Consider the following 16387-nt stretch of genomic DNA (forward strand, 5'->3'; position numbering starts at 1 on the left):
CAAACGTAATTCTGCAGGGCCTCATAAACCTTCGGGCCGGCCCTGACCTGGCTGATGAGGTTTACCTGCTTTGCCCGGTAAGAAGAAATATCTGCTGTGTCGCTTTAAGTACAGCAGGCAGTGCTGTTGGTCCATGTGGGAGCGCAGGGCGCACGGTGCGGCGCTGCCTCCCTGCAGCATGAAGCTGTCTGCTCATCGGACAGCCGACAAAAAAGAAGAAGAAAAAACAAGACAGGTCGACCCACCGCTTAAATCGCATCCAAGCTTCGACTTAAACAGATTACAGCAGTGATTGTAAGAGGAAGGAGTCGGAGCCAGCGCTGGGAGCCATTAACACTTCTCCTTGTCTCTCTGAGCGACACATAGCAGCGTGCAGCGGGTTATCCGCGGTATATAGACTGAAGCTCATTGCAGAACCAGCGCAGAGAGACCGTACGAGCTAACGGGATCCACCAACTAACCTCTGCAGTCTGCGGACGGAAGCACGGCAGACACAGGAGTTGTTTACTCTGGAGGTGAAACATCATAACTGAGCCTGACAGATGACCGTCCTCAGCTGAGTTCCTTCCTGCAAGAACAGCCACACCATCTGCTGAGGCTTCACCCAGGCTGAGGTAAGAAGAGCAGTACTCATGTTATCTCTTAATTTGATTAACACCTGAATCACAGATATCTGCTGCAGCACCAGCAGCAGCAGCTCACACAGTAGTGAAAACTGCAACGGCAGCACTGGTTGGATCTGTGCTGCAGGAGTCCTGCTGGTTCCTGATTGAACAAGAACACTTCTGGAATAAACAAGTGGCGGAAAACGTCAAAACCCCACATATTAGTTTGCAGCACTAATGCTGCCCTAGTGTAATGGGGAAGAAATCGCTGCTTGTTTTGTTCCGACTAATTAGATTCCAGGTCATGTTGCAAGCAGTTACAACATAACAGCTGCATTAGCTGACTTATATACAAAAATGAGATTTCTGTTAGTTTGTGACAGCTGTTTCTACGTCTTTGCTTTTTCTTGTTTGACTTGTTTGTTGGCCTGTGAAGAGGCTTAAGTCAAACTGAATGCATGCTTGGTGGACCCCTTTGTCACCCGGGGCCCCCACGTGTGAAGATGCTAGAATTTCATTAGAGACCTCCTGCTAATTTTTAACCACAGCTGCAATTCACACTGGCCGAGTTCAACCTGTGCTGAGCCTGTTTTGTAGTGTGTGGCTTCAGAACCTTTCAGCTGCTGACCCAAAAATCTAACAGCTGCAAACACTTGCAACTCCAGTTATTTACAACTGAAGAGTACAGATGTAGCTAATTAAACAAACAACAAAAAAAAGGTGCACTGCTCCATCCAGGTCCTCGCTGAGCCTCTGCCCCAAAAGTAGAAGTGTAAATTCCTCCATGTCTTGTTCATGATTGATGGTTTGGTGGACAGAGGTGGCCACTAAATTTTCCCAATGGGCCACATGAGTAACTATGATTGTTGGGAAAGGGCTATGTCAATGGCTCCACTACTCCAAAATTGTATTTGAAAATAAGCTCTATTCTTTTTTGTTGTCAGCTGTTTGTAACAGTAATTGTTGCAACTGCATAATAAAATGCAACATACCATGCTGACAACTGAAACCATATGTTATATTTTACAAAATGAAATGCAAAAAGAAAAATAAGAAAATGTGTATGTATTTTTGCCCAGACTGCAACAGTTGGATATACTGGAGCTGGTTGCCAGTAGACACACAGGACAGACCACCGTGGCCTCTTACGCTTACATTTAAGGGTGATGTGGAGTGGATGATTAACCCAGCATGAATGTCTTTGGACTGTGAGAGGATGCTGGTGTTCCCTGGGGTGAATGAACCCCAAGAAACAAGGAGAAAATGTACAAACTATATGCACAAAAATAAGCTGGGATTTGCACCCGGTTGTTCTTGCTGCAAGGCAACAGCACTAACAAATGCACCACCTTGATGCCAAACATTCCTCTACATCATTATTAATTCACACACAAACAAGTTCATCTCAGAAAACTAGAATAATGCATAAAATTGCAATATTTCTTGCCAATCATCTCACAAAGTAATACAGTCATTTTATACAGATTGAAAAATTTCAGGTTTTCATTTGTTTTGCAGGTTTAATGATTATTTTTATAGGTAAAGAAAGCGCAAACTTCAGTGTTTCAAAAATTATAATAACACATAAAACTATCTAAGTTTAGTGAGTCTATATAAAATGAGTTTTACTTTCTGAGATAACTGGCAAGAAAAATTACTCTTTTACACAATATTCTGTTTTTTTTTTTTTTTAAAGATGTTCCTGTATGTTGATAATAATAATATTTTGTGCACTGATAAGTGCAAACTATACAGACAGGACATGCTATATCTGCCTCTCTTATTTTAAAATAACCTGTAGTAGACACACACAGGACGGTGCTAATATAGTAGAAGATACAGCAGAAAAAAACCCCTTCTGTTTTTTTTTTTTTTTTGAACAACAGCGTCGCTGGGATTTGTGCATCTTTATTTTCAGATTTTCACCTCAAGACTCGCTGCATGAAACAGCATGCAGTAAGTCTTTCATTTATTGTGGAGCTAACCTCAGCAGAATACAACATGCATTTGAGTATCTGTCAGAAAAACTTTACAAAGAACAAACTCAAGCAATGATGATGCAGTTGTAATCATTCTGAGGGAGCATCTCCACTGTCTCACCTTGTTTGCAGTGACCTTGTTGTATTATACATCACTGAATTGAGCCACCTCTCACTGGAAAGCGCTGAAGAGGAGGAAGAAGAGGAGCCTTGTGGTTCTTTGGATTGATCACAGTGTGGTTAAATCAATTCATGAATGACACTAATTGCTCATGCTGCTGCTATTTCAGCACTTGCCATGACAGTAAATAAAAAGCACAGAGCCCGACAGACCTCTTGTTATGGCAGAGGGGACGCGACCACGGCCGGCTCACAGATCCTGAATCCAGAACAAGCTGAACTGATCAATGCCATGAACTTCGCTAAACCCATTTTTAATCCCATAAAGACCTAATGAGCATTTATGTCATGTTTTAGTATGAATATGGTTTCAGCTATTCAAGAGAAACGTGTGAAAGCTCTGTCATAAAAAATACATCACATGGTTTTACTAGCAGCTGCTGTAATGTCCTGAAAGCTTTCTCTTCCCTGAGGCAGCAAAGACAGACATCGGGGAAAAAAGCCAACAGCTGAAATTCATGTTTGTTCACTCGTTTCAATGCATGATGCTGTTCCCACTGCTGTGGTTGATGCAGAGAATAATCAGAGTCAAGGTAGATGCTTTTTTAACCCCAGGACCCCTCTGGCACTAAAAAGGAATCTTAAATGTTCTACAAAGATTAGATTCTTTGAGGTTACAGCATTTCTTTTGCACCTTGTAATGTTGTATTTTTGAGATTAGCTTTTGCTGCAGAGGAGAACCTAAGAGTGGCTCTGATATGGAGCCCGTTGTGTATTGGCGTAGTGCAGAGCGGGAAGGCTTTGAAATTCTCCGCTGCTTAGTTCTGCATCCCTCTCGGCCGTCCTCTCAGGGACGTGCGGTGAATCATGTCCAGTGGCTCCCCGATCTTTTGACGATCACCGGGGGAACTGACAGAAATTACAGTGGGCGTAACTTTTGCAGGTCATTACAGTAAAATGATGGCCATGCAGCAGAAACTGTATGTGGGTTTGATGGGTGGACTGATTCTTAATATATCACTGCGAAGAAAGAATGTCAAGATCCTTATTAGAGCGCTTACTAAAATAGCTTAGCATTAAAAACCCTGATGCCTTTGCCAAAGTCATCTTGAAAGTTTCTGGCTCTTTACAGGACCGGTGTTGTTCGTTACTGTTTGCAGGTCTGGATAAGGAAGAAAAAAGTTTATTTGAGTTTGGAAAACTGTGTTATTTTTCACACATCTTGGTTCTTTATATTGACATGTTTTTATTGAGCAGTGTAGACTTAGACTTAGACTTAGACTGACTTTATTGTCATTTTGCATGCACAGGGTGTATACAGAACGAAATTTCGTTGCATACGGCTCAGGACAGTGTTTTGAGCTTCCAATGTTGTGAGGTTACTCCAGAATAAAATAAAATACATTATAAAATATGAATATAAATATAAAAGTTTATTGAAGTACTAGGCTAACATTAGCATATTTCCACTCTAGATACTACAGACAGGAATCTGCAGCAATCAGTATAGTCTCTATCAATGTGAGTGTCACTGTGAAGGGAAAAAACTGTGATTGCTGGAGAATGTTTGGATTTTTCCAATCAACAAAACCATATCCATGGAATAAATGCAGTTTTCCAGCTTTGCATGCAGTTTGTGTTTTGCTAATTCAGCTTATACACCCTTTGTCTTAATAGTTTCCCCTTAACAGCATGACGGTTTGAAGGATAGGATTATCACTTTGTCTTTGGCTGATCCACATAAAAGATTGGGAAACTCCATTTTCCACACGAGCAAACAAAAATTAGGGTAATTGAGTAAATGGAATGAGGATTTGTCTCCAGAGTGTAGAAAAGCTATCCCTAAATTAATGTGTTTTGCAACAACTTTTTTACTTTTTCCATTATAAAAAGATACATAAGACAGAAAAAGCATTAAACTGATGCACAGATTTGAGTAGTTTGTCACCCTTTTTGCTGCATGCACCTCTCAGACAGATTTTCATCTTATAATAGGATTATTCCCCAACACCAGAATTTTTCCATAAAACCTTTTCGGATAATGCCTGCCTAAACAGGTGGCAAGGAAATACCAGAGGACACAAATCAGATAAGAACTGGGAAACCCCAAAACCTTATCCCTCACTTTAATCTGGAGTTTGCTGATAGAAACAATTTTAGTCTTTTATTGTTACTTTGGCAAAAATAGGAAATACCTGCTGTGATTAAAAAATGTTGACTTGTTGCATAGTTTTTATCTTATTTTCACCACGAAGGCATTCAGTTTTTTGTGTCATAGGATTTAATTTCAAGGCTTATTACATTTTTACAGTAAAACCTGCGTTTTGGCTTTTCTCTGACTGAGACGGATATCCTGCTGAGAATATCTTTAACAATCCTTCCATTTTGTGTTTCTTTTTGGCAGTCACAGAAGCCTTTTGCTAGAGTTTGAAGAGAGCGTTTCCCCACCCTTAGAGGGATACATTGTAATTATTTAAAGTAATGTTTATTTGAAAGGACTCTAGTCTTCAATATGTTACCAGCCGTAGGTAACTCTGATGCCTTTGCTTTTAGAAATCTAGATTATCGGCTGTCAAAGGTCATCAGAGAGGGACCAAGACCAAAGTGGACATATCCTTTCTTAAAACATCTCCAGTCTACACAGATTTACAGATGGCTGCTTTAATTATTCTGTTTTCAGTGCATTATTGGCAAAGCACCTTGTCCTACCTCCATTTCCTGGTTAAATAATTGTTGTTTTCTGTTTAAAATAAGCTGCACCAATGTAAGCTTATTTTACACAGAAAATAAGCTGTGTAACATAAGCTTGTTTCTTATTTTACACAGAAACAAGCTTATTTTACACAACTATGGGATTGACTCCCCAACTATAGGATTAGAGCAGCCAGTCTTATAGTTGGCTCCTCTAGGATAAGTTGTAGGACTCCAGATTCTGGGGCCATTTTTTTTGTAATTGTACCTACTGAACAATAAGCTGAACATATGTTTTATTAAAACAAACAAAATAGTCAGATTTTTGTAGAAGTATTCTTAAAGCATTAAGAAAGCCACACAATTTCTGAAATTGAGCTCATTGTTTTGTGATATGTTGATCTATGAAAGAAAGAATATAGATATCTCTTTCTCTGAAAGTCCATCAACATTACCCTAATGTGGTGGTGGGTAAATCTGTGTCAGTTTTGACTTGTGTTTGTTGGCCACTCAAAACTATTCAGAGCGCCACAGATGGCCCCTGCGCCGCACCTTGGACACCCCTGCTGTATATTATGTGTTATGTAGATTTTTCTGTCTGATTTAAAAGCATTATTTTTGATACTAAATTGATAAATGTTACAATATATTTTTACAAAAACAATATCTCTCCTATAGAAGGAGTTTTGGAACATTTACTGTTTGTGAATCAACCAAAGCTGGCTCTCCTTCATCTGACCTGAACTATTTACCCTCTAAAGCTTCAAAGGGACTCTCTGCTCTCTAAATGTCGTGCTTAAATCTCTCTGGAGAGTGTATGAAAGCTTTGGGAAATGAGAAATCAGAAGAGGGGGGTGGACAAGTGAATACAAAACACTCATTTTCTGGGGTCTGTAGTCGACCTTGAGACAGTGCCAGTCAGCAGGATTAACACATCGCCTCTGTAATTGCTCACCTGGAGTAGCAGACCTTCTTGTTCTCTGTTCAACCTGATCCCTGTATCACAAAAAGGTCTTTGTGGGTATTAAACTGATGGGCTCTGTTTTCCTTACCTGCTGTACCAACAGAGCTCCAATCTGCACACAGAAAAGCCTTTAAACAGGAAAAATTTGGATGCATAGCTTTGCCTCTTTGGAAGACAAAAAAGGTCTGTGTAGCTGTGAGCGTTATGTTTTTCACCTTAAAGTTGCACTAGGTAATTTTTATGAAAAATGTTTTTTACATATTTGTTAGAACTGTCCTGACAGGATAATATGAGACAGAGAAATTGTGAAAAAATCAAGCTCATCGAGTGGTCCTGCTCCCATTTGCAAAAATACACCGGTTCTGGTCAGAAACAACCAGAGTCCAGAGGAAGGTCTTAGCACTGTCAGTCACACTCGTGATTGTGGGTTTGCTGCAGCTGTGCTAATGGCGGAGAAACAACGTAACGTAACTTTAGAGGAAAACTGTTTCCTTCAGGTACCGACTGCAGCTTTAACCAGAAACTTCATTTATAACCACATTAAAGTTATTTATTCCAAAATGAAGATGACAAACTCATGAAGACCTAATTAATTTCTACTGAGGATAAGAATGGCGAAGGCTTAATTTAATGAGAGTCAAACATATAAGGATTCCTTTTATAGGCTTGTTAGTGAAGCAACGTCAATATTAGATCAGCGTTAGAAATCAGCACTGGGATGCTTTGTCAGCTGCACCTCAAACAGTGTTCGTCAATCTGTGAAAGCACATCAGTGCAGCCTGCGCTGTGCAGAATCAGACAGGGCTTAGCTTTAAAGAGGATGCCAGGAGATTTTGATAAGCAGCATACCAACAATACTGCTGCACAGATGCAGGAGCCCCCCCTCCTTCTTCTCCTGCGATAAATAACGGGAGTCCCCTCTGGTTCTGTCAGCCTGCAAAGTCAGCGTCAACAGTGGCGTCTGATCTCCTCTCAGTGTGTTGGGCCCTAATTGGGTTTTCACACTTGCTAGAGAAATTTGTCAGGTTGCTGTGAAGTGAAGCACCATTCCCAAATCAAGTTGTGCATCATTACGTTTCCATCTACTGCTGGAATTATGGGATGCTAAAGGTTTTTGAGGGGATAAACTACTTTTACCTACCTCCTGTCGGGAATATGCTGTTCAAGGGTAATAGTTGCACTTCCTAATGATAGTTTTTTGCTTAGTAATTACATCCATTGGGATTTCATGTGAAAGATGTGTAGCAGTAAACCAGGCAGGGCTTATTCATACGCACCTAAAATAGGGGATTATGATTCCTACGTTCACAGTCTTACATGTGGTTCAATTAATTTTCCAGCAGCAGCCAGGATGAGCGCCTAAGTCTATCCCCTTATCAGCTAGTTTCCTGGCAGAAAGCAGAGCGCTAACCTCAGCTCCTCCTTGCTGCTTATGTTCTCCATCTGTCGGTAGAATGACTCGGGTCGACCCTGATGTTAGGAACTATCATGTGCTGTAAATGTAGCACGCCTGGTCAGCCACAAACCAGTCATCATGATCTGTCAACCCGTATCATCTCCTTTTGATATCTCTGCGTCTTTGCCTATGTCACATCTAGGATGATGAGGGGGAGAATGACTAAGCATCTCACTGACTTAGACTTCAGACCTCTCCTCAGTCGACCAGCAACATAAACACGGTCCTGGTGTTCAGTCAGACTCAGTTTCAGTGTTTAATATTGTCTTGTCTAAGAGTTTCCAGCATCCTTCAGTATTCATGTGGTTGCTTGATAAGATTTTACAATTAATGAAAACAGATGCAGTTTGCATTGTTTGTTTTTCCTTTTTTCATATTACGGTTTATATACACAGCTGTATAAAATTATGACATACCGCTCTACAATTACCAGAAGAACTCAATTATCTTTAAAGAAAACTACTGCAATCAGTCTCACACAACCTTATTGTGTCTCTGTTAATACAGTTGTACCGATAAATCCTCCAGTTCATTGATCAGATGGATGTAAAAGGATGTTTTATGAGTCTTCTCTTTTTGCAGCTTTTAGTGACATTTTTTCACACAAATTTCTGCTCAGTCCTGTTAAGATTTGACCATAGCTACTCAGTAATGCAGGGATCTGGACTTTGACTGGGCCATTGCAACAGTTTGCTTGAATTGTCTCCTGTAGCAGTAAACTGCGAAAAAAAAAAGCACAGCTGGTCACCGTAAATGTTCAGTGATTTAATTCATTAAACTAGCACCATGTGAATGATTCTTTCTTTCTTAAATGTTGTGAGTGAGGTTTTCTACATACACCATTTTAATTTCAGCAAATAATGCAAGGGGAAAGGAAACTGGACAAGTTATGTTCCCTATAATGAATGATAAGCCTACGTTTGTCTCAAAAAGTTTATGTTATGCTTGTTAATGTCCTTGAGTCTTGGGTGATAAAAAACTTTTACTCTGTAGCAAAGCCCCTGATGCATTTAAACATCCAGTATCAAAAGTTTTCATGCAATCCCTTATTAAGTCTTGAGTTTGAAATGTGTCATCCCCACACTGCAGTTTTCAGGTATTTCCATAGGCATTTGATAGCAGACTCATTGCAACCATAATTTTGAAATGAAACCTTGTGCACAGTTTCAATGTTCCCCATGATAAACACAGGAAAGTAACCCCAAAACAAAACTTATGTTTTCCTACATGGAAAACATTATTATAGTTATTATTATAGTGTAAAATGCAACAGATGATCCAACCAGAAAGCAACATACCTTCACCTTGGCCTTCAGCTTCAGTGGCTTTAGATGGTTTTCTCAGCTCTTTTTAAAAATCTGGGATTGCACTTGTTTTTTTGTCCTTGTTTTGAGAGATTGGCTACTGTTCCATGGACCTTATATCTTTTGATAATATTGCCAGTGTGGTCACAAAACATAAAGCTGCTTGGCAAGAATCTACAAGCCTTTTCTTTTAAAATGAACATCTTGCAATGACACCAAATGTAATTTTTGACCTCTTTAAATATGCTGAAAAGCTTCAAGGGACCAAGCCAGGATCAATAATTCAGGCCCTTCTCAGCCCTCCCACGGGTCTCTGGACTTGTAACCTTGAATAACTACTCATTAGCAAGCGGTTTTTAAGTATTGATCTTTTTCTCAATCTTCTCTCAGACTTCAGGCGTTTTTCATTTAGCATTTTCAAGAATTTTATGCAAAGTTGATTTTTTTTTTCTTTAGGCTGTCCTTTTTGCTTGGAAACAACCCACCTAAGCAGAACCCCCACTGCAGCAAACTGTGTGTTTGCAGAGCCGCTGAGTGAAAGGTTCTCCATTTGTTTTACTAAGATGCTGCTTGCACCGCCCTCCTCCACTTTACACCTACTCACCAACTCAGCTCTGTGGCAGCCTCCTTTGCAGCTCACAAGATTTAACAACAGCACCAGTTACAGCCCCCATATTGTCTCTGTCCTTATATAATTTCACACCAAGAGGCAAAGAAAGCATCACAGACCAGACTTGACAAGAGGGAATGAATCCCCTCATGGGATTTCTCTGCTTCGCATTAAATGCAAAAAACCCCCCAAGTTTGTTCTTTTCTTTCCGTCTTAACCACAACAGCCTCTCTGTGGCTGTTTCGCGCACTTTTACCTTAGACTGAAAAGAATAGTTCTGTTACTGCTGCTGCGATATTACCCATTGACTTTTCAATTTTCTGTCATCTTAGGCTTTTTGAAGCCACAGGCATATTTGGAGAAGAGAAAGGCAAAGCGAATGTGTAAAAAGCGATGCAGATTCTTTGAAAATGGGGTAAAAAAAAGGAATTCTCCAACAAAAATATTCATGAGGTTCATCAAGTATGTTCTACTTTTAAAGCACTTTCATGTCGACTCCACATTTAATCACAACTGGCTGTAGACCAGCTTTTTACCATCTGAGGTTTTCTCAACACCTTTGGGTCATTTGACCACTGGGGAGCTTTATTAAGCCACATGCTTTTATTCTCATTGCTTTAGCCAAACCTTTAACATGATCAAATCACGTTGCCATAGCAACTCTGCCTCAGGAAGGTGCTGATTGCCCCTTTGAAGATGCTTGCAGCCACATTAATCGTCAATTTATCAACCTAAACCTAAGCAAGCATTTGAATGAATGTTTATTTATGTTATATAAAAAGTTGCTCCCTCTGCAGTTGAACACAACAACAGCAGTAACTGTAATTGCGTGTAGCACCGCAGGGTTAATCATCGCTGCGCTACTGCTGAGCACTCTTCTCAAAAAAACATGTTGGGAGTTTGAGAGAGGTGATCTTTTTTGGTTTACTCTCAACCTCACAGTACTTGAATTAATCTTAAACTCACAGGTCTCCCAGTTGTGTGTTTTAGGCACAACTCCTACAGTGACATCGGAGCTGTGAGGTATTTTCATTTGCACCGTTCACAGCTTCTAAAATTTCAGCACTTACTGATTGCCCTAGTGAGTCAAGGCTGATTGGCCAAAACCCACCAGGTTTTTCTGTGGAAAGACATTTTATATGGTATAAGTGCTTTTTAAGTTTCAGAGGGCAGAAATTTCAAACCTACACTTGGCAAGCTGAAGATATGACCAAGAGATAGATGCAGCAATGTGTCACAGTGTGCATGTCTTTTCGAGAAAGTTAAGATAATCTTATGTTTTATCTTGCTGATATTTCTTAGATTTTGCTCTCACACACTCAGATGGAAGCACGAGCAGGCCTCCTCCTTCTTCCTTAGCGTTGGAGGTGTTGTTCCATGTTGCATCAGAGCAACAGCGAAGCACTACTCTGTGTGCTTGTCATATTTTATTCATCTCTGGAGAGGCGGCAGCTCTGAGGCGCTCTCATTCCTGCAAGCCGAAAGCAGGCAGCTGTCAGAGAGCCCGAATCCCTAGATACATTGCCCATTTCTGCTCCTGCAGACAGACATCACACACAGGCATGCTTAGCTACATAACACAGGGCTTTTCCTATGCACACATTCAGTTCATGTAACCTTTGCATAGAGGTTACCCTTTCTCAATTTTCTCAGATATTTTTCAAGCAATTCAGTTTTCTAGCTTGGAAACAGCTCAAGATTCTTAGTTTTGTACAACTAAAAATATTGATTTTGAGTGAATGTATGTTTTACCGTCATCGGTTTTTTTTTGTTGGTTTTTTTTTTACTGTATTTCGAGTGTGGGAGTGAAAGAAACTGCATTCATATCCAGTGCATTACAAGCTTGTGTGCAGTGCTTTTTATATTTTGCCATGTTACAGTCACAACGTGTCTTTGGGATTGTTTTGTTACAGACCAACACAAAGTTTTGGCAAATCTAAAAAGTGTGGGATGCTTTTGATGTCAACAGTCTGTTGAAATACAGACTGTGGAGCAGCAGAATATTTCTACCTGCTTTGCAAATATATACTGTATATACTGTATATAGAGATAAATACATCACAACACAGCTGTGCTGCACTCTTTACACACTCAGATGGGATAAAGTTAATCTGTGAATATTAATTTGCTTCTTGTTAAAGATTTTCCGACAGAGAATCTAATTGTGCTAAGCTAAGCTGACACATGAATATGTTTTCCTGTAGATCATTGCATTTTAGCTTTAATTGTAGGTTTAAGGTTGTTATCCTGCTGGTTGGTGAAACTTCACTCCAGTCCAGGTATAAGTTCAATATATGAATATGTTGGTAATTTCTTTCCTTAATTCATTAAATGCTGGTAAATGGAGGCAAACGGTAGTCTGTTGCTAAGCTAACTATGCTGAATGGTTGATAATCTCACACAGACTACCCACCTCTCGGAGAAAAACTGGGTTACAAATTGACACTTTTACCTTTTTCTCTATCTATTTTTTGAAAACCTAACTTTATTACTTTTCTTAGCAGCATAGTAACACCCACAGTCGTTCTTGTCTTCCACTGACTGCTGCTGAACACCGTCACCGTCAAGCGCTCCAGGCAGGAACGAACCATTTCATGCAGATGCAGGAGGGTTCAGGGTAAATGTGTGCTTTTTGGTGTGGGAGGGGTAACATTTAATTTTTTACTGCTAAAAACAATTTTAGAAAACACAATATAATTAATTTTGTAATCGACAGGGCCCCATTTTATAAAATTTCTATGTACAAAAAAATAAAAAATTGTGAAGGGCCCTTTGTTGGTCAGGGGCCCTTGAAATTGTCAGAACTCCCCCACCCTCATACGGCGCCCCTGCACCAAACAATGAGTTACTACTTAGTGTTTGTCTGAAAAATAATCCTGAAAAAATATATTGAAGCATACAGAAAAGTTCAAGAAGTTTGAATACTTTCACACTGAGAGTATAAGTTATATTTCTTTTCATAATGAAGCTAACTGATCAGAAGTGGCGCAGTGACTTGAACAAAGAAAAGAGAAAAGCTCCTGGAGTTTCAACATCAGGGTTCAATTGGCTGCGTCTGCAGGTGGTCGACACTTCTAATGAGACTGCTCTGGTGATGTAAAGTAAAAGAGATTAGGTGGAGGCCGGGTTTAAGACACTCTGACAGAGACATACCTAATGAGGATGAGATTTGAAGAACCACCTGCAGTACCTGACTGGCTCAAACAAGAGCATAAATAAAAATAAAATAAGCTCAGAATGAAGTAAAGTGACAAACTAGAAATGATGAAAGGAGTAGCTTCGTGTAAAAACATCCGTTTAGTGGGTTTTGTTATGGACTGTAACACAAACCATGAACTGCACTCTGTAGTTCAATATAGCAACATACTGAAATATATTCAGAAACGTGACACGAGGAGGGGCATCTGGATGAGGATTTTTATTTTCCCGACATATTATATGACTGAAGTGTATTCAAAGTACATTGTCGGTCCATAAATATGCCTCTGCAAAACACAGGTACGCACTCTGATGAACAGTATTTTATTGAATAGTATTTTATTACACACAAACCCATGTTACAGATGATCTGGGAGAAATCAAAGCCAATAGAGTATCCTAGAGTTTCCCAAAGATTTTTATATTCTTCCAGTTTTTCAAAGAGCTACAGTTAGAGTCTCTTTTAATGCTACAGATAACACATGACCTGACTCTGATATTTAGCATTGTTATGTTTATCCATCACTAATGTACGTTTAACTTCCAAGCAACGATCTTTACTGGCACATACAACTGTCAGGGAATTTCTGCATTCATACCTTTCCTCCTAAAACTGTATGTTTTAACCTTTATTTATGCAAGTTATTAATTCTTAACCTTTTTAAAGTTATTAGATGCTCTGTTAGCCATTTTTATTTATGGTCAGTGAGCAACCAGCTTAGTCATTGTTTTGATATTTTAACATTCAGCGTCAACAACTTGTTTCCACCAAGAATATTCGAGTGGAAACATGACATGTGAGCAACAAGGCCTCTAACAATGTCTCTTCTTAATTGGAAAGGATATTTTGACAGGCGGCCTGTGGTGCTCCTCGACCTTTACAGACAGATTTGCGTCATGCAGACGAGGTTCATAGTTCGCCACGCATTTTGCAATTCACGCCTACGGAGCATCCTGTAATAAGAGCACACGTCATGTTTCTGAGATGGAGGCGTCTAGATCATTATCACAAACATGCTGCACAGCTCAATAAAAAAAAGACATCTGGGGAAGGGTCATCTGGATACACTTCCTCATAGAAGCACGGTGATCAGAGCTATTAAGATGAAACTAAGTGAGCAAAGTCTTTCTGCTACTTTCATTTAATCTACCACATATTTTAGTTTGACAGAAACGGCCCAAGCAGCATGAGTGTGAAATAGTTGAGATTCTGCTGTGGGCTATATGTGTAGGTGGTTGAAGCAAAACAGGCGCATACTCTGAGGAAAAAAAAAAATTTTTCTATGCTGTGGTTAATGGATCAGATGTAAGTGACTGAAACCATATGTTGTCCCTGCACTGTATTTAGCAATATTTAAGTAACGGCTAAAAAAATTTTAAACATTGTTTTGCTTTTGATTTCCTTTGGCAGAAAACATTGATTAACACAGAAACCTGGATTAATATTTTTTAAGCTCTGTTTATTAATAAAAATTCACAGACAAAACAGTTACTGATGCAGAAAATTGAAATGATTAGTTTGACTTTGACATGTACTGTAATTCTTTTCATTTCAGACTTGCTTCATTTTTTCACACTCTTCTTTAAAGACCAGATTTACGGAGTGCTTGACTAATGGTTGTCAACTCATCCTCCCAGCTCAGCTGTGAATCTCTTGTGTTGAATGTAAATGCATGCCACAGCAGATTACAATGAGGCAGTGTTTTCAATATAGCAAGTAGTTTATCTTGACGTTTTATGTGGAAAGCTGTATTTTTCTTTCTTGTTCCAGGAAAAAAACAAAACCTGTTATGGTGAGATAATAGAGAAAAAAGAAGACCAGGGCGAGAAAATGATAAGTTGCTTGGATCTTGAGGCCGGTGTGGTACTTACGAAGAAGCTTTCTGCTCAGTCCAGACCGGTTTGATAGGTATCTTGTCTCCTTTGGCTCTCCGAGTATCAGTTGACCAGAGTGCAACGAGCTGAGCTGTGTGCACCACCAAGCAGAGAGGAGCTTTGCAATCTGCTTCAGTTCGACTCAGCGCAGTGGAATACCAATCTTGCGTGACGATGTTTGTTACTGTCACATTTGATAATGGGAAAAAGTTCAAGGATATTTAAAGTTTATGTCAAGCGTTCATGTAGTTGTACGACCTAAATTTACCCTCAAATTATTAAGAACATCATAAAAATACACACATAAAAATACCAAGTACTCAGAGCCTTCAGCCTGTAATTCCCTACATTTATCTGCACAGGATTCATCTCATAGACCACACTGCATATTCTTGGACATCTTTAGAAAAAGGAAAATTATATCAATATTTATCACTTCAAATGATGCTTTGTGTGCTTTAGGAGGAATACATAAATATCCTTGCCTTTTTTTAAACCAATAGGTTTTTATTACTAAAAAATAGTAATAAATAGTGTACAGTGGCTTGTATTTCTTAGAGAATAAACTCTAATCATCCCTGTCATTTTTCGCTTGCTGAGGGAGGTGTAAGTGGAGGACTTGTGAACAACAGAGCTGGAGGATTCTTGCTGAAGGACACTTTAGCAAAGTGGACGCTTGTTGACACTGGAACTTGAATCCATCCCGAACAGTGAAAGGGTCTGTGATGTCTGCTCACCGAACTCCAAAGCACTCGACCAGCTTTCTGTTCTTTCTCTGCCCAATGAATCAGATGAACCTCAACAATTCACAAGGATATGGTCATTGTCCTTATGTGACAAAAAGTCCCACCAACATGACAACATGTGAAACAGGTGTTTTAGCATCCCTGTTCTCATTTCCAGTATCACTGTTCTTTGCCGTGGACAAAGAATTGTTTGGTTTTGATCTCACAATTTATTAATTTATCTTCAGAGTGGTCATTTTTTCAATTATCAGAAACCATTGTTGGATATTCTTATCATATTTAAAACCAGTTTTATTATACTACCTGTTTACAATCATGAACATGTCGTAGTTTTTGCTAATAACTAGCAAAATATCACCTAAGAAGACATTGTGGAAGTTTAGATTTCTGGTTACATAACTTTGTGAGAAAGCCTTTATTTGTTGTTAGCCTGGCTTTCTGTGACATAAAATGCTTCACTCAGTAAACATGTTTAAGTGGGTCCAAACTGGACTCTTTTCAGGCTGGATTGGTGCTTTTCAGGCTAGATTGGCCCTTGTATGGGGCCAACATTGGTTGACCAAATAGAACCTGGTTGGAAACCCCTTATCCTTTCTGGGTCTCATGTGACTGAATAAATCATTACAAAATTGGAAACCCATCTGGGATTCATATGGTCCTAATTATTTTCCAGAGTTGTCCTGGATCAAAACTGTAGATATTTAACTAGTTTACACCCCTGGCAAATTTAGCTATAAATGTATCTTTTAATTTGACCAGCATGTTTCTTCCCCACTAGAAGCAACGCTAAGTCATCCAGAGTCCTGATTTTAGTCTGACACCAGGAGCAACAGATTGGG

At 39.4% G+C, this 16387-nt stretch overlaps 1 protein-coding gene across 1 annotated transcript in view; it reads left to right on the top strand.

Moving 5' to 3' along the window:
• The window catches only part of wscd2 (WSC domain containing 2), a 49239-nt gene continuing 32852 nt past the window's right edge, over window positions 1-16387 (top strand). The window contains exon 1 of the mRNA XM_005794993.3: window positions 1-614. The gene's annotated coding sequence lies outside the window, so the exon portion shown is untranslated. The remainder of the gene's footprint in view (window positions 615-16387) is intronic.

This window comes from Xiphophorus maculatus, chromosome 12, assembly GCF_002775205.1.
Source record: "Xiphophorus maculatus strain JP 163 A chromosome 12, X_maculatus-5.0-male, whole genome shotgun sequence".
NCBI lineage: Eukaryota > Metazoa > Chordata > Actinopteri > Cyprinodontiformes > Poeciliidae > Xiphophorus > Xiphophorus maculatus.